Raw genomic sequence first — 19,183 nt, 5'->3', positions numbered from 1 at the left:
GAGCAAGGCAACATCAAAAGGAACAAAGAAGAAGGCACCAAGGAGGTGGAGGAACAAGAAGATCCCTACAGAGGACTTCTCTCCAGGGGATAAAGTGATCTCAGCTTACTTCTCAGCTATTCCCCCTAATCTCCCCACCATCCCATCTCAGCTACCTAAAGTTTTTACCATCAATAGAGTTCTCTCCCTATAACATATGGAGATCCTTGATGAAGCCAATGGAGATAGATTTACTGCAAGGGGGGAGGACTTGAAGTACTACCAACCACCCTGACAAAGGAAAAACGTCAAGCTAGTAACGCTAAAGAAGCACTTCATGGGAGGCAACCCATGTTTTACATGCTTTCAAAGTAGTTAATAAAACAGAGTTCATGAAGGCCAAATCAATTTTGACATACACTTAAATGAGTCCTTGTATGCAGCACATAGTGAAAAACAAGTTTGGTGTTCAAGGCATACTAAGAGAGTATAATTGCAGTTCGCATCATGCTACTCTTAGAGCCTTGAACAAACCCTTTTTCATCACATGACCACAAACTAAGTTTGGTGTCACCCATGGTGTCACCAATGTTGCATACATGAACAATTAAATAGTCAGTTGGTTAGCATTCATGAATAGCACTTAGTTAGTTATAAACAAAAACTATATAAAAAAACGTAGTTATTCCAATTTTTATTTTGCCGCCACCATCCACAACTTCATTAATCGCATCCCTTTCATTTTGTAGGAAAATTGATGGGACAATTGAATGAGGAGGGTTCGGCCACCACAAAAGGAGAGTACTACACACTTGTCTTCAAAGGGAATACATTGGAAAACGTTGCCATGCAACATTGAAAGAATGACACCCTTGGAGACCGAACCAACTCCTTCATAAAGTTGATGATCCTTGTGCTCATCCCATGCTAAACCCCATCCGTTTATCACACAACCACTCCATTAATCTACACCTTTCATTCACTCACCACCTCTCTATATAAGTGATCCTTGTTCCGTACCCCCCTTCACATTCCACTCCCACTCTTCACATCTCTCATTTTCGGAACCCAACACCTTCACATAGCCAAAATCACTCATGGCATCATCAAGCTCTAAAAGAAGAAAGGGAAAGGAGCCTATGGAGCAACGCCCTTTCGATGAAAAGAAATTTAGAACCTTTCACCATGCATTGCAGTACGGGTGGATGGTTGATAAGGAGATCATTTATGAGCTGGGCTTTCAAGTCAGAAAAACTGAGTGCCCCGGAATCGCAAAGAAGGTGGAAAAGAGAAGATGGGAGCTCCTCACTGATCTGGTCACTAGGATAAATGCAAATCTTGTAAGAGAGTTTTATGCAAATGCTGTCCGATATGATAAGGCAGATGAGTCCTATACAAGTTTTATAAGAGGAACGACCGTGGATTTCAGTCCCATGAGTGTCATGAGGGCATTAAAGCTACGGTCTATATCGTTTGCAGAAGAGAGCTATCATTCAAGAATTGATAACAGCCCAAATTATGACCAAATTGTGCAAGATATTTGTGTACCAGGAGCTGACTGGGTACGAGATTCCGAAAAGAAACCCAAGTTCATTAAGAGAGGGGACCTCACTCCTGAAGCAAAGGGGTGGTTCGAAATTGTAAGGAGATCCATCCTCCCCGCCGGGAACAACTCGGAGGTGAATCTCAAGAGAGCCACAATGGTGCACTGTATACTCAAAGGAGGAGAGATCAAGGTTCATGAACTCATAGTCTAAGGATTGGAAGAAAGCGAGACTGGCACGGATTCGAGGAAACACAAGTGGACACAAAGAGGACAAATAAGAAAAAGAGCATGGGCAACCCCATGAGTAAAAGGTGGTGGAGTTCCCTCTTTGATCCATATTTTTCAAGCTATAAATAAGGAAAATCATGTATGAAATAGAACATGTTCCATGGTAGTTTAGGATTTTCAATTCTGCCTTTAAGTTTTCTTTACTTAAGTTGATATGTGCTGGTCTTAAAGTTACCTGCTTTCATTTTCACCTTGCCTACTTGTATGCTGGTCCCTTAAGTTCAATAAAAAGAGAATGTATGCTATGAAAAGACCAGAGTGGAGTTCATATTGTGGAGTAAGCTCCTAATTTTGTGGTGTGGTAATAGTTTAGCTAAGTTGGTTCACCAACAAGGTGTGAAGGCAACTATCTGTCCTGAATCATATGCTTGAAACACACCCCATGGGACTAGCTGAATAACAAGATCCTAATAAGAAAAAGGGGAAAAAAATGAAAGTTGAGAAATAAAAGAAAAAGAGTAAGAAATAAGGCTAGGCACCAAGGGTTTAAATCTTGAGGGATGTGTCTGTGGTGCTCCTGTGTAAGGGATTTGCTTGGATGAATAAGCTCTCAGGGGTGCTTTATCACTTGGTAACTTGGGTTAACTAACCCGAAATTATCAGTTGAAAGTCCACTATCAAGAGTAACCCTTGCTACAGAACACTTAGTAACCCAAAGAGGTGATGGACACCAAGGTCTCAAGAAAGAAAATAACAAACCATGTGCCTGTGGTGTGTATGTATGGGGGAAAGAGACTTGAGGGAGTAAGTCCTTAGGGGTGTCTAAAAACCTAGCACCTTGAACCAACTGGTTTGGGAGTGCTGGCTGAAATCTTATCTTAAAGAGTCACCCCCTCACAGAGCACCTAGTCTAAGAACACAACTAAGCCCTGAAACAACAAAAGGATCAATGAATAAAAGTCTTATAGGGTGCAATCAAGTGAGTATTCCAGGACATGATAAAGGTCTGAAAGCCAGTGAAGGAATGAACCTAAGTTGCTATGCATGAAACCACCATATAACCAAGGACATGACTTCCACAATAATGACTCATTTCTCTTGGCATTTCATTCATCATTCTCTTGTTTCAGTACTTGCTTAGGGACAAGCAAGCTTTAAGTTTGGTGTTGTGATGCCAGGGTATTTTGGCCAGTTTCACTGACTTTTTCTTTACTGTTTTAGAGTAGTTTCATGCATTTTCTTAGGAAATAAGCAAGTTTTGGGTAGAATTTCACTTACATTTTGATTCAAGCAAACATTGTGCACTTTACATGATTTCATGAGAATTATGCATGAATTAAATGACAAATTGGATGATGCATGTCTCATAACTTGGATTAGAACTTTGATGCACTTTATTGCTTGATTTCAGTACAAAGAAAGCAAGGAAGAACCACGTTAGCAGCCACGTTAGTCTAACTAACGTGACCTCTAATGTGGAATGGGAGCTAGCTTGCAACGTTAATGAGAAAAGTAATTGCCAATAACATCCTCGAAGCCATCATAGCCCATGTTAATTGCCACGTTAACTACATTAACGTGGTAGTTAACGTGGAAGAAGAAAATGAAGCCAACGTTAGCGACACTCACCTTTGTCACTAACGTTGGACCAAGCTCATATTGGCCACATTAAGAGCCACGTTAACTCAGTTAACGTGGACTCTAACGTGGGGAAGCAAAAGAATGGCCAACGTTAGTGACACTCACCTTTGTCACTAACGTTGGACTAAGCCACTTTGAGCCACGTTAACTCAGTTAACATGGACTCTAACGTGGAGGGAGCAAAGAATCGCCAACGTTAGTGACACTCACCTTTGTCACTAACGTTGGAATGAGCCACTATGAGCCACGTTAACTCCCACGTTAATTACATTAACGTGGAAGCTAACGTGGATGAAAGGGATGATGAGCCAACGTTAGTGACACTCACCTTTGTCACTAACGTTGGAGATGGCTATCACTACCACGTTAGAAGCCATGTTAACGTAGTTAACATGAACTCTAACGTGGGAAGTAGGGGCATTTTGGAACGTTAGTGACAAAGGTAAGTGTCACTAACGCTCTCGAAGATTTGGCAAGCCTACGTTAAAGGTCACGTTAACTACATTAACGTGAACTCTAACGTAGGGAGAAAGGGGTATTCTCAACGTTATTGGAAAAGGTAAGCCCCAGTAACGTTTGCGAAGGGCCAATAGGCAATGTTAGTGGTCATGTTAGTGCCACTAACGTTGAAGTTAACGTGGACCATTTTTGGGTTAGGAACGTTAGTGAAAAAGGTGATTGTCACTAACGTTCTCGACCCCACACTTTCAATTAACGTTAACGCCCCTAACGTCCTAAGCTAAAGTCCCTGCCTACTTCACACTTTCTCTCTGCAAGTAAAGCTAAGCCCACTGAAGAGGAAAACTGCTTCAACTCAAGATCCAAAGGCCCATATCCAAGACTTGAAGAGCCAACTAGAAGATCATAAGAGTAGTATATATAGGGTTAGTTTTGAATTAGAAGAGGGGAGTTGGAATTTTAGTTAGCCTTTTGGCATTAGAGAACTACTCTCTGTATATTTTACTTTCTCTGTAACTTCTAGTTTGAGATTCCAAAATGTATTCTCCATCTCTGCTTTCATTTCCCAGAGCTATGAACAATTAAACCCCTTTCATTGGGTTAGGGAGCTCTGTTGTAATTTGATGGATCAATAATAGTTTTCATTATTCTTCTTCTTTCTTTTCTCTTGATTTTACTAGAAAGCTTTCAATCTTCATCCAATTGGATAGTTGTCTTGGAAAAGAAGCTATTCATACTTGGATCTCTTCTGAACCTTGGAAGAGGAATGAAGAGATCATGCTAGAAATTCTTTCTCATGTTGGACCAAATTAGGGTTTGGATGGATATAGTGACATATAATCCTACTAACACTTTGATTTAGAAATACATGTGGTATAATCAGTGACCATACTTCATCTCTTCTCATGAGCAATTGACCAAGGAATTGGCTATTGATCAAGATTTGAGAGATTGAATTACCAAGGAATTGGAATTCAATCACTTAAGATTGCCAAGGAGATCAATGAATGCATTGATTGAGGAAGAGATGAAAATGAACGTGATTCGGAGAATGCAACATCTCCTAAGCCCAATGAATTCCCCATTTCTGATCTTACCCATTCTCTTTAATTTCTGCCATTTACTTTCATGAGCATCTTCCCCATTCCCATTTAAGATTATGCAATTTACTTTCCGCGATCTACATTCAGCTCTTTATTTCTAGCATTTACGTTTTCTGCTATTTACTTTCCCGCCATTTAATTTTCTGCAATTCTCAAATCAAATTCTGCTTAGCTCAACTAGAACATTCCTCTGATTAAAGTTGCTTGACCAATCAATTCCTGTGGGATTCGACCTCACTCTATTGTGAGTTTTTACTTGACGACAATTCGGTACACTTGCCGAAGGAAAATTTGTTGTGAGACAAGTTTCCGTGCATCAGCCATTAAGCAGCCTTGTCCCTCAATGAAAATGGGAACAGCAAGAGTTTATATATGTCTGGATGCACTCCATTAGACTTCACTGTGTCACAGATCCTCAGGAAGATAGATAAATATTTATTTGGATCTTCCAATGGGCTTCCTCTATATGAGCAGTTGTTTTGTACCAAAGTAATGAGCTGGGGCTTCAATTCAAAGTTGTTTGCATTGATATTTGGAGTAAGGATGCTACTCCAACAATGTCTTGGATTAGCAAACGTGTAAGAAGCCAAGACTATCTTCTGTGGTGGATTGTTGTTGGCTATTCCCTCTGGTGGGTTTGAATTGGAAGGGTTCCTGGTATGCGAAATCGTGATCATTAACAATGGCGCCAATAAGCTTGGTGCTCTCAAACGTGAATCACACTTCGTCACAATTCCGCACAACTAACCAGCAAGTGCACTGGGTCGTCCAAGTAATACCTTACGTGAGTAAGGGTCGATCCTACGGAGATTGTCGGCTTTAAGCAAGCTATGGTCACCTTGTAAATCTCAGTCAGGCAGATTCAAATGGTTATGGTGAATTAATAATTAGAATATAATTAAAATATAAACTAGGATAGAGATACTTATGTAATTCATTGGTGAGGGTTTCAGATAAGCGTATGGAGATGCTTTGTTCCTTCTGATTCTCTGCTTTCCTATTATCTTCATCCAATCACTCCTATTCCTTTGCATGGCAAGCTTATGCAGGTCATCACCATCGTCAATGGCTACATCCCGTCCTCTCAGTGAAAATGGTCCAAAATGCGCTGTCACCGCACGGCTATTCATCTGTTGATTCTCGATCATTCTGGAATAGGATTCAGTCATCCTTTTGCGTCTGTCACTACGCCCAGCACTCGTGAGTTTGAAGCTCATCACAGCCATCCCTTCCCGGATCCTACTCGGAATACCACAGACAAGGTTTAGACTTTTCGGATCTCAAGAATGGCCGCCAATAATTCTAGCCTATACCACAAAGACTCTGATCTCATGGAATGGAAGGCTCGGTTGTCAGGCGAGGCAACCATGCATCATGAACCAGAAGGCTAAGAGATATGCACTTAAGCGATTGCAAGTAGAACGGAGGTGGTTGTCAGGCACGCATTCATGGGGGAATGATGATGAGTGTCACGGATCATCACCTTCCTCAGGTTGAAGAACAAGTGTATATCTTAGATAAGAAATAGGCTTGAGTTGAATAGAAAAATAATAGTACTTTACATTAATTCATGAGGAACAGCAGAGCTCCACACCTTAATCTATGGTGTGTAGAAATTCTACCGTTGAAAATACATAAGAACAAGGTCCAGGCATGACCGAGAGGCCAGCCTCCAAAACGTGATCAAAGGATAATCCAAAGATTCAAAGATGTTCCAAAGATTCAAAGATGTAAATACAATAGTAAAAAGTCCTATTTATGCTAAAACTAGTTACTAGGGTTACAGAGATAAGTAAATGATGCAGAAATCTACTTCTGGGGCCCACTTGGTGTGTGCTTGGGTTGAGTATTGAAGCTTTCACATGGAGAGGTCTTTGTTGGAGTTAAACGTCAGTTTATAACCTGTTTCTGGCGTTTAACTCCACTTTGCAACCTGTTTCTGGCGTTTGAGTCCAGAATAGGGCAGAGAGCTGGCGTTGAACGCCAGTTTGCTTCGTCTAAACTCGGGCAAAGTATAGACTATTATATGTTTCTGGAAAGCTCTGGATGTCTACTTTCCAACGCAATTGTGAGCGCGCCATTTGGAGTTCTGTAGCTCTAGAAAATCCATTTCGAGTGCAGAGAGGTCAGAATCCAACAGCATCTGCAGTCCTTCTTCAACCTCTGAATCAGATTTTTGCTCAAGTCCCTCAATTTCAGCCAGAAATTACCTGAAATCACAGAAAAACACACAAACTCATAGTAAAGTCCAGAAATTTGATTTTTAATTAAAAATAATAAAAAATATATTAAAAACTAACTAAATCATACTAAAAACTATGTAAAAACAATGCCAAAAAGCGTATAAATTATCCGCTCATCACAACACCAAACTTAAATTGTTGCTTGTCCCCAAGCAACTGAAAATTAATTAGGATAAAAAGAAGAGAATATACTATAAATTCCAAATTATCAATAAAACTTAGCTCCAATAAGATGAGCGGGACTAGTAGCTTTTTGCCTCTTGAATAGTTTTGGCATCTCACTTTATCCTTTGAAGTTCAGAATGATTGGCATCTATAGGAACTTAGAATTTAGATAGTGTTATTGATTCTCCTAGTTCAGTATGTTGATTCTTGAACACAGCTACTTTATGAGCATTGTTGTCAAACTCTCGAGTTAACTCGTAAACTCGTACGAGTTTACGAGTTTAGATATGGAATCGAGTTGACTCAGGCATAGACTCTATCCTAAGTAAACTCGGCTAGACTCAGCTAGACCCGGTCAAACTCGGACAAACTCGTGAGTCTAGGACCGAGTTAGCGAGTTTGTGTTTTTCTTTATTTTTGCTCAAAAAAGCGTCATTTTGAAAAAACAAATACTTTTTTTTATTAGGGTTACGATAACACTCCCAGAAAATGAAAGAAAACTTACTCAAAACTCAGTCTTCTACGTCGTTTCTCTCAAGTCTCACTTTTTCCATGTTCTGCCGCAGTCGCCATTCCCCGTCGAGTTGCCACTGTTCGCCTGCGTCTGCTACCTCTACTCTGATTTGCACCATTGTCTGTGAATTTTACCTATATTTTTCTTTGCTTTGTATTTCTTCACATCTCTACTGTCCGCATCTCCATCTCTATCGTGCTATCACCGTTCACGAGTTCGACTACTTCTCCTACAGTCCTATCTCTGCTCTGGTTTGCGCCATTGTGAAATCCATGACTCTTTGTCGCCGTCGTTTCGTGCTGCTACTGCACCCTCACCACCGTTGCCTGCTGGACCCTTGTCTTCGATCTGCTGTTGCTGGGATTTTGTCCCTTCATTTCTTCTGTATCCTCTATTTTTGTATGTTTTTTGCCATTTCTTTGAGCCTTTGCTTCTTGATTTAGTTTTTTTTTTGCTTATCATTTATGTTAGATTGCCAGATGGTTCATCCATTCATGGCTGATTAGTAATTAATTATTTTAACTAGAGTTAATTTGATTATTTGATATTGTTCAATGTTCAATTAAATATTTAGTATTACAGATTTAGAATTTTTAATTTTGTGTGTTTTATGTTGTATTTGTATAAGAATAATTATAGAGGATTTGAATGTGTATTTTAAAGTATTTGTTATAATGTATGCTACTATTTTAATTTATTATGTACTTTAAGATTGATATTATTAATTTTGAAGGGTTAGAATTGAGTAAACATAATATATATATATATAAACTTCATAACAGATGAACTCGTACGAGTCTACGAGTTAACTCGTGAGTCAAGTCTAGGTCAGCTCCACGAGTTTACTTAGACTCGCTAGTTTGACAACCTTGTTTATGAGTCTTGGCCGTGGCCCTAAGGACTCTGTTTTCCAGTATTACCACCGGATACATACATGCCACAGACACATAACTGGGTGAACCTTTTCAAATTGTGACTCAGCTTTGCTAAAGTCCCCAATTAGAGGTGTCCAGGGTTCTTAAGCACACTCTTTTTTTTGCTTTGGACCTTGACTTTAACCGCTCAGTCTCAAGTTTTCACTTGACACCTTCATGCCACAAGCACATGGTTAGGGACAGCTTGGTTTAGCCGCTTAGGCCAGGATTTTATTCCTTTAGGCCCTCCTATCCACTGATGCTCAAAGCCTTGGGATCCTTTTTATTACCCTTGCCTTTTGGTTTTAAGGGCTATTGGCTTTTTCTGCTTGCTTTTTCTTTCTCTTTCTCTTTTTTTTCGCCATTTTTCTTTTTTCTCTTTTTTTTTTCTGCAAGCTTTTGTATTCACTGCTTTTTCTTGCTTCAAGAATCAATTTTATGATTTTTCATATTATCAATAACATTTCTCCTTTTCATCATTCTTTTTAGAGCCAACATATTTAACATTCATAAACAATAATATCAAAAGACATATGCACTGTTCAAGCATTCATTCAGAAAACAAAAAGTATTGTCACCACATCAATATAATTAAACTAATTTCAAGGATGAATTCGAAATTCATGTACTTCTTGTTCTTTTGTAATTAAGACATTTTTCATTTAAGAAAGGTGATGGATTCATCAGACATTCATAGCTTTAAGACATAGACACTTAAATACTAATGATCATGTAATGAAGACACAAACATAGACAAGGAGATTAAGGAATGAGTCCACCTTAGTATGGGTGGCGTCTTCCTCTTGAAGATCCTATAGAGTGCTTGAGCTCCTCAATGTATCTTTCTTGCCTTTGTTGCTCCATCCTTAGTGCTTTTGGTGCTCCTATCCTTAGTTGCTCCAATAGTTGTGGGGAGGAAAATGTATCCCTTGAGGCATCTCAGGGATTTCTTGATGAGGGAATTCCTCATGCTCTTGTTGAGGTCCATGAGTGGGCTCTCTTGATGTGCAGTCAAATGTTCTACTACTGAGCTATGGACCCTTGAGATAAATCTCTCCATCTCCCATGACTTGGAGGTGGAAGCTTTTGCATTCCCTTTCCTCTTTCTAGAGGTCTCTCCGGCCTTAGGTGCCATAAATGGTTATGGAAAAACAAAAAGCAATGCTTTTACCATACCAAACATAAAAGGTTTGCTCGTCCTCGAGCAAAAGAAGAAGGAGGGGGTAGATGGGGATCCTGTGGGGTTCACAGATCCTGAGGGATCAAGGATTTCATCCCTGCTCCTTTTAGGCGTGTAAAATGCCCTTACTGTGCAATCCTAGCGTTTAACGCCAGATTGCTGCTTGTTTCTGGCGTTTAACGCCAGGTTGATGCTTGTTTCTGGCGTTAAACGCCAACTTGGTGCTTCTTTCTGGCGTTAAACGCCAGACAGATGCTTGTTTCTGGTGTTTAAACGCCAGAATGCTCTCCCTCCAGGGTGTGCTATTTTTAATGCTGTTTTTCCTTCTGTTTTTTATTTTTCAGTTGTTTTTGTGACTTCACATGATCATCAACCTAAAGAAACATAAAATAACAATAGAAAATAAATAGATAAAATTAAATAACATTGGGTTGCCTCCCAACAAGCGCTTCTTTAATGTCAATAGCTTGACAGTGAGCTCTCATGGAGCCTCACAAATGTTCAGAGCATTGTTGGGACCTCCCAACACCAAACTTAGAGTTTGACTGTAGGGGCTTTGGTTGACTCTCCAGTGAGAGAAGCTTTTCATGCTTCCTCTCCATGGTTACAGAAGGAGATCCTTGAGTTTTAAACACAAGGTTGTCCTCATTCAGTTGAAGGACCAACTCTCCTCTGTCTACATCAATCACAGCTTTTGCTGTGGCTAGGAAGGGTCTTCCAAGGATGATGGATTCATCCTCATCCTTCCCAGTGTCTAGGATTATGAAATCAGCAGGAATGTAAAGGCCTTCAACCTTTACTAACACGTCCTCTACTTGTCTATAAGCCTATTTTCTTGAGTTGTCTGCCATCTCTAATGAGCATTTGGCAGCCTGTACCTCAAATATCCCTAGTTTCTCCATTACAGAGAGTGGCATTAAGTTTATTTCTGACCCCAGGTCACACAGAGCCTTCTCAAAGGTCATGGTGCCTATGTTACAGGGGATTAGGAATTTACCAGGATCCTATTTCTTTTGAGGTAGAGTTTGCTGAACCAAGGCATTTAGTTCCTTGATGAGCAATGGAGGTTTATCCTCCCAAGTCTCATTACCAAATAATTTGGCATTTAGCTTTATGATTGCTCCTAAATATTGAGCAACTTGATCTTCAGCAATGTCTTCATCTTCTTCTGAAGATGAATAGTCATCAGAGCTCATGAATGGTAAAAGGAAGTTCAATGGAATCTCTATGGTCTCTAGATGAACCTTAGATTCCTCTGGTTCCTCAAAGGGAACTCCTTATTAGTCATTGAACGTCCCAGGAGGTCTTCCTCACTAGGATTCACGTCCTCCTCCTTCTCTCTAGGTTTGGCCACACCAAGTAAGGTAATGGCCTTGCACTCTCTTTTTGGATTCTCTTATGTATTGCTTGGGAGAGTACTAGGAGGAGTTTCAGTGACTCTTTTACTCAGCTGGCCCATTTGTGCCTCCAAATTTCTAATGGAGGATCTTGTTTCATTCATGAAACTTAAAGTGGCCTTAGATAGATCAGAGACTATATTTGCTAAGCTAGATGGATTCTGCTCAGAATTCTCTGTCTGTTGCTGAGTGGATGATGGAAATGGCTTGCTATTACCAAACCTGTTTCTTCCACCATTGTTAAAGCCTTGTTGGGGCTTTTGTTGATCCTTCCATGAGAAATTTGGATGATTTCTCCATGAGGAATTATAGGTATTTCCATAGGGTTCACCCATGTAATTCACTTCTGCTATTGCAGGGTTCTCAGGATCATAAGCTTCTTCTTCAGAAGATGCCTCTTGAGTACTGTTGGGTGCAGCTTTCATTCCATTCAGACTCTGAGAAATCATATTGACTAGCTGAGTCAATATTTTATTCTGAGCCAATATGGCATTCAGAGCATCAATTTCAAGAACTCCCTTCCTCTGAGGCGTCCCATTACTTACAGGATTCCTCTCAGAAGTGTATATGAACTGGTTATTAGCAACCATGTCAATGAGTTTCTGAGCTTCTGTAGGCATTTTCTTTAGGTGAATGGATCCACCTGCAGAATGGTCCAATGACATCTTTGATAACTCAGACAGACCATCATAGAATATATCCAGGATGGTCCATTCTGAAAGCATGTCAGAAGGACACTTTTTGGTCAGTTGCTTGTATCTCTCCCAAGCTTCATAGAGGGATTCACCTTCTTTCTGTCTGAAGGTTTGAACATCCTCTCTAAGCTTGCTAAGCTTTTGAGGAGGAAAGAACTTGGCTAAGAAAGCCGTGACCAGCTTATCCCAAGAGTTCAGGCTATCCTTAGGTTGAGAGTCCAACCATATTCTAGCTCTGTCTCTAACAGCAAACGGGAAAAGCATGAGCAATTTTAGCTAGGTGATGAATTTAGTTAAGCAAATATTGAATGATTTGAGTGAATTGTGATTAACAGAAGCTAAATAGCATGAAAATAGAAGGGAGAGGGGAAATTGACAGAGAAGTAAAGTGCAGAAGATTAAACTGCATGAAACTTAAAGTGCAAGAAAGTAAAAGAGCTGAAACTTAAATTGCAAGAAATATAAATGGCTGAAGCTTAAAGTACAAAAAATGTAAATTACTAAATTTAAATTGCTGGGAAACTTAAATCGCTTGAAGATTAAAGGGATTTGGGAGCTGGGATTCAAAATTAAGCAAGAAAAATGCAAGCTAAAGTAAATCAGAAAGCTGTGAAGTAAAGAAGTCCAATTCAGTATCAAACAAAAATGGAAAATTACTTGAAGAAGCAAAACAAAAAGAAGCTGAGCTCAATTATGATATTCTCCAAGAGAAATTAAAGATCCAAGAAGAGCAATGAGACTAGAAAGCAGATCTAGATCTCAATCACTTCCTTGATCAAACGGAAAATAAATTACAGAAGAAATGTAAATAAAACAGCAAATGAAATTTAGATCTAATTTCTCAATTCTTAGAATTATGCAGAAGAAGGACAAAGATAAATTTCAGATCAAGAATTGAAACAGAATTCCTTCAATCTCAATCCAAAATTTAAAACAGAAGTTGCAGAAGAAGAAATTGAAAACAGAAAACTAAACTCAGATCCAATTCTTGAAACAATTGAGAAGAAAAGTGAAAGATGATTCTCAAAGTTAGAATCAATGGAACTGATGAGCGGATAATTTATACGCTTTTTGGCATTATTTTTAGTATGTTTTTAGTAGAATCTAGTTACTTTTAGGGATGTTTTTTTTAGTTTTTATGTTAAATTCACATTTCTGGACTTTACTATGAGTTTGTGTATTTTTCTATGATTTCAGGTATTTTCTGGCTGAAATTGAGGGACTTGAGCAAAAATCAGATTCAGAGGTTGAAGAAGGACTGCTGATGCTGTTGGATTCTGACCTCCCTGCACTCAAAGTGGATTTTCTGGAGCTACAGAATTCAAAATGGCACGCTTCTAATTGTGTTGGAACGTAGACATCCAGGGCTTTCCAGCAATATATAATAGTCTATACTTTGGCCGAGTTTAGATGACGTAAAAGGGCGTTGAACGCCAGTTCTACGCTGTTGTCTGGAGTTAAACGCCAGAAATACGTCACAAACCAGAGTTGAACGCCAGAAACACGTTACAACCTGGCGTTCAACACCAGAAAGAGCCTCTGCACGTGGAAAGCTAAAGCTCAGCCCAAGCACACACCAAGTGGGCCCCGGAAGTGGATTTATGCATCAATTACTTACTTCTGTAAACCCTAGTAACTAGTTTAGTATAAATAGGACTTTTTACTATTGTATTTGACATCTTTGGTCTCAGTTTTAATCAATTGTTCATCTTAGGAGACTATTGATCACGTTTAGGGGGCTGGCCATTCGGCCATGCCTGAACCTTTCACTTATGTATTTTTAACGGTAGAGTTTCTACACTCCATAGATTAAGGTGTGGAGCTCTGCTGTTTCTCATGAATTAATGCAAAGTACTACTATTTTTCTATTCAATTCAACTTATTCCGCTTCTAAGATATTCATTCGAACTTCAACATGAATGTGATGAACGTGACAATCATCATCATTCCCCCAAGAACGCGTGCCTAACAACCACTTCCGTTCCACCTTAGATTGGATGATTATCTCTTAGATCTCTTAATCAGAATCTTCGTGGTGTAAGCTAGATTGATGGCGGCATTCATGAGAATCCGAAAAGTCTAAACCTTGTCTGTGGTATTCCGAGTAGGATTCTGGGATTGAATGACTGTGACGAACTTCAAACTCGCGAGTGTTGGGCGTAGTGACAGACGCAAAAGGAGGGTGAATCCTATTCCAGTATGATCGAGAACCTCAGATGATTAGCCGTGCTGTGACAGAGCATTTGGACCATTTTCACAAGAGGATAGGATGCAGCCATTGACCACGGTGATGCCTCCAGACGATTAGCAATGCAGTGACAGCGCATCGGACCATTTTCCAGAGAGGATGAAAAGTAGCCATTGACAATGGTGATGTCCTTACATAAAGCCAGCCATAGAAAGGAGTAAGACTGATTGGATGAAGACAGCGGGAAAGAAAAGGTTCAGAGGAACGAATGCATCTCCATACACTTATCTGAAATTCTCACCAATGATATACATAAGTATTTCTATCTTTATTTTCTGTCTATCTATTATTTATTTTTGAAAACTCCATGACTATTTTATATCCGCCTGACTGAGATTTACAAGGTGACCATAGCTTGCTTCATACCAACAATCTCCGTGGGATCGACCCTTACTCACGTAAGGTTTTATTACTTGGACGACCCAGTGCACTTGCTGGTTAGTTGTATCGAAGTTGTGAATGAAAAACAATTTATTAAGACATGCGTACAGAGTTTTTGGCGCCGTTGTCTGAGATCACAATTTTGTGCACCAAGTTTTTGGCACTGTTGCCGGGGATTGTTCGAGTTTGGACAACTGACGGTTCATCGTGTTGCTCAGATTGGGTAATTTTCTTCTTATTTTGTTTTCAAAAAGTTTTCAAAAAAAAATTTTCAAAAAAAAAATCTTTCAAAAATTCCTCATCTGTTTTCGAAAATTATTCTAAATTTTTAAGAATGAATTCTAGAGTTTCATGAAAAATGTTGGAGCCTGGCTGGCTGTAAAGCCATGTCTAATTCTTTTGGATAGGGGCTTCCAACCATCAGCATAGAGGCAAGTTAATTTGATAAGTAATGAGCAGTATATTCTGATGTTACATGCTAAAGCTTGGCTGGCTATTAAGCCATGCCTAACCCTCAGATTGGAGCTTTAGACTAAGAGTACAAAGATTCCTGGAATTCATATTAAAAATTTTGGAATCCTTATTTTTATTTTTCAAACTAATTTTTGAAAAATCCAAAAAAATCATAAAATCATAAAAATCAAAAAAATTATTTTGTGTTTGAGTCTTGAGTCGATTTCAAGTTTGGTGTCAATTGCATTTTTTCTAAAAAAAAAATTCTTTGCATTTTTCGAAAATTCATGCATTCATAGTGTTCTTCATGATCTTCAAGTTGTTCTTGGTAAGTCTTCTTGGTTGATCTTGATATTTTCTTGTTTTGTGTCTTTTCTTATTTTTCATGTGCATTTTTGCATTCATAGTGTCTGAACATGAAAGATTTCTAAGTTTGGTGTCTTGCATGTTTTCTTTGCATTAAAAATTTTTCAAAAATATGTTCTTGATGTTCATCATGATCTTCATAGTGTTCTTGGTGTTCATCTTGACATTCATAGTGTTCTTACATGCATTCATTGTTTTGATCCATAATTCTCATGCATTGCATCTTTTTCATGTTTTTCTCTCTCTTCATTAAAAATTCAAAAATCAAAAAAATATCTTTCCTTTTTTCTCTCATAAATTCGAAAATTTGAGTTGACTTTTTCAAAACTTTTTAAAATTTAGTTGTTTCTTATGAGTCAAATCAAATTTTCAATTTAAAAATCTTATCTTTTTCAAAAATCAAATCTTTTTCATTTTTCTTAGTTATTTTCGAAAATTTTAAAAATATTTTTCAAAAATCTTTTTCTTATCTTTATCTCCTAATTTTCGAAAATAACATCATCAATTAATGTTTTGATTCAAAAATTTCAAGTTTGTTACTTGCTTGTTAAGAAAGATTCAAACTTTAAGTTCTAGAATCATATCTTGTGATCTCTTGTGAATCAAGTCATTAATTGTGATTTTAAAAATCAAATCTTTTTCAAAACTAATTTCAATCATATCTTTTCAAAAATATCTTTTTATATTATCTTTTTCAAAATCATATCTTTTTCAAAAATTTGATTTTAAAATATCTTTTCTAACTTTTTGTTTGTTTCTTATCTTTTTCAAAACTACCTAACTAACTCTATCTCTCTAATTTTCGAAAATATCTCCCTCTTTTTCAAAAATTCTTTTTAATTAGATAATTATTTCAATTTTTAATTTTAATTTGATTTCATTCCTAATTTTCGAAAATCACTAACCCCTTTTCAAAAATAATTTTCGAAAATCCTTCTCTCTCATCTCCTTCTGTTTATTTATTCATCTACTAACATCTCTTCCTCACTCACAAAAATCTGAACCCTCTCTCTCTCTGAGTTCAGATTTTCTCTTCTTCTTTTCTTCTACTCACATAAGGGAACCTCTATACCTAGGCAAAAAGGATCCCTATTATTATTATTATTTTTCTGTTCCCTCTTTTTCATATGAGCAGGAGCAAGGACAAGAACATTCTTGTTGAAGTAGATCCAGAACCTGAAAGGACTCTGAAGAGGAAACTAAGAGAAGCTAAATTACAACAATCCAGCAAGCACCTTTCAGAAATTTTCGAACAGGAAGAGGAGATGGCAGCCGAAAATAATAATAATACAAGGAGGATGCTTGGTGACTTTACTGCACCTAATTCCAATTTACATGGAAGAAGCATCTCAATCCTAACCATTGGAGCAAACAATTTTGAGCTTAAACCTCAACTAGTTTCTCTGATGCAACAAAACTGCAGGTTTCATGGACTTCCATCTGAAGATCCTTTTTAGTTCTTAACTGAATTCTTGCAGATCTGTGATACTGTTAAGACTAATGGAGTAGATCCTGAAGTCTACAGGCTCATGCTTTTCCCTTTTGCTGTAAGAGACAGAGCTAGAGTGTGGTTGGACTCTCAACCCAAAGATAGTCTGAACTCTTGGGATAAGCTGGTCACGGCTTTCTTAGCCAAGTTCTTTCCTCCTCAAAAGCTGAGTAAGCTTAGAGTGGATGTTCAAACCTTCAGACAGAAAGAAGGTGAATCCCTCTATGAAGCTTGGGAGAGATACAAGCAACTGACCAAAAAGTGTCCTTCTGACATGCTTTCAGAATGGACCATCCTGGATATATTCTATGATGGTCTGTCTGAATTAGCTAAGATGTCATTGGATACTTCTGCAGGTGGATCCATTCACCTAAAGAAAACACCTGCAGAAGCTCAAGAACTCATTGACATGGTTGCAAATAACCAGTTCATGTACACTTCTGAGAGGAATCCTGTGAGTAATGGGACGCCTCAGAAGAAGGGAGTTCTTGAAATTGATACTCTGAATGCCATATTGGCTCAGAACAAAATATTGACTCAGCAAGTCAATATGATTTCTCAGAGTTTGAATGGAATGCAAGCTGCATCCAACAGTACTCAAGAGGCATCTTCTGAAGAAGAAGCTTACGATCCTGAGGACCCTGCAATAGCAGAGGTGAATTACATGGATGAACCATATGGAAACACCTATAATCCCTCATGGAGAAATCACCAAATCTCTCATGGAAGGATCAACAAAAGCCTCAACAAGGCTTTAATAATGGTGGAAGAAACAGGTTTAGCAATAGCAAGTCTTTTCCATCATCCACTCAGCAACAGACAGAGAATTCTGAGCAGAATCCATCTAGCTAAGCAAATTTAGTCTCTAATCTATCTAAGGCCACTGTGAGTTTCATGAATGAAACAAGGTCCTCCATTAGAAATTTGGAAGCACAAGTGGGCCAGCTGAGTAAAAGGATCACTGAAATCCCTCCTAGTACTCTCCAAAGTAATACAGAAGAAAATCCAAAAGAAGAGTACAAGGCCATTGATATAACCATCATGGCCAAATCCAAGGAAGAAGGGGAGGACGTGAATCCCAAGGAGGAAGACCTCCTGGGACGTCCAGTGATCAATAAGGAGTTTCCCTCTGAGGAACCAAAGGAATCTGAGGCTCATCTAGAGACTATAGAGATTCCAATGAACCTCCTTACGCCCTTCATGAGCTCTGATGAGTATTCTTCTTCTGAAGAGAATGAGGATGTTACTAAAGAGCAAGTTGCCAAGTTCCTTGGTGCAATCATGAAGCTGAATGCCAATTTATTTGGTAATGAGACTTGGGGAGATGAACCTCCCCTGTTCACCAATGAACTAAATACATTGGATCAACTGAGATTGCCTCAGAAGAAACAGGATCCTGGAAAGTTTCTAATACCTTGTAACATAGGCACCATGACCTTTGAGAAGGCTCTATGTGACCTTGGGTCAGGAATAAACCTCATGCCACTCTCTGTAATGGAAAAACTGGGAATCTTTGAGGTACAAGCTGCTAAAATCTCATTAGAGATGGCAGACAATTCAAGAAAACAGGCTTATGGACAAGTAGAGGACGTGTTAGTAAAGGTTGAAGGCCTTTACATCCCTACTGATTTCATAGTCCTAGATACTGGGAAGGATGAGGATGAATCTATCATCCTTGAAAGACCCTTCCTAGCCACAGCAAGAGCTGTGATTGATGTTGACAGAGGCGAATTAGTTCTTCAATTGAATGAGGACTCCCTTGAGTTTAAAACTCAAGGACATCCTTCTGTAAACATGGAAAAGAGGCACAGTAAGCTTCTCTTAAAACAGAGTCAACCAGAGCCCCCACAGTCAAACTCTAAGTTTGGTGTTGGAGAGTCTCAACAATGCTCTGAACATCTGTGAGGCTCCATGAGAGCCCACTGTCAAGCTATTGACATTAAAGAAGCGCTTGTTGGGAGGCAACCCAATTTTTATTTAATTATATTTTTATTAGTTATATGTCTTCATAGTTTCATGATCATGTGGAGTCACAAAAACAACTGAGAAAACTGAAGAAAAATCAAAAACAGCAGAAGAAAAATCACACCCTGGAGGAGGATCTCACTGGCGTTTAAACGCCAGTAAGGAGCATCTGTCTGGCGTTCAACGCCAGAACAGAGCATGTTTCTGGCGTTGAATG

The 19,183-nt window shown here is 38.7% G+C and overlaps 2 non-coding genes across 2 annotated transcripts; one reads left to right on the top strand and one right to left on the bottom strand.

The window, feature by feature from the left end:
• Nucleotides 1–12,088: 12,088 nt before the first annotated feature.
• Nucleotides 12,089–12,196, top strand: LOC112753873 (small nucleolar RNA R71). The gene has a single exon (XR_003178236.1). It is a non-coding gene; the product is annotated as a small nucleolar RNA R71 (small nucleolar RNA).
• Nucleotides 12,197–17,173: 4,977 nt separating this feature from the next.
• Nucleotides 17,174–17,281, bottom strand: LOC112752413 (small nucleolar RNA R71). Its single transcript, XR_003176852.1, has one exon. It is a non-coding gene; the product is annotated as a small nucleolar RNA R71 (small nucleolar RNA).
• Between the last annotated feature and the right edge of the window lie 1,902 nt (nucleotides 17,282–19,183).

This window comes from Arachis hypogaea, chromosome 15 (assembly GCF_003086295.3).
Source record: "Arachis hypogaea cultivar Tifrunner chromosome 15, arahy.Tifrunner.gnm2.J5K5, whole genome shotgun sequence".
Taxonomy (NCBI): domain Eukaryota; kingdom Viridiplantae; phylum Streptophyta; class Magnoliopsida; order Fabales; family Fabaceae; genus Arachis; species Arachis hypogaea.
Note: the sequence above shows the minus strand (reverse complement) of the source record. Positions and strands in the feature narration are given on the sequence as shown.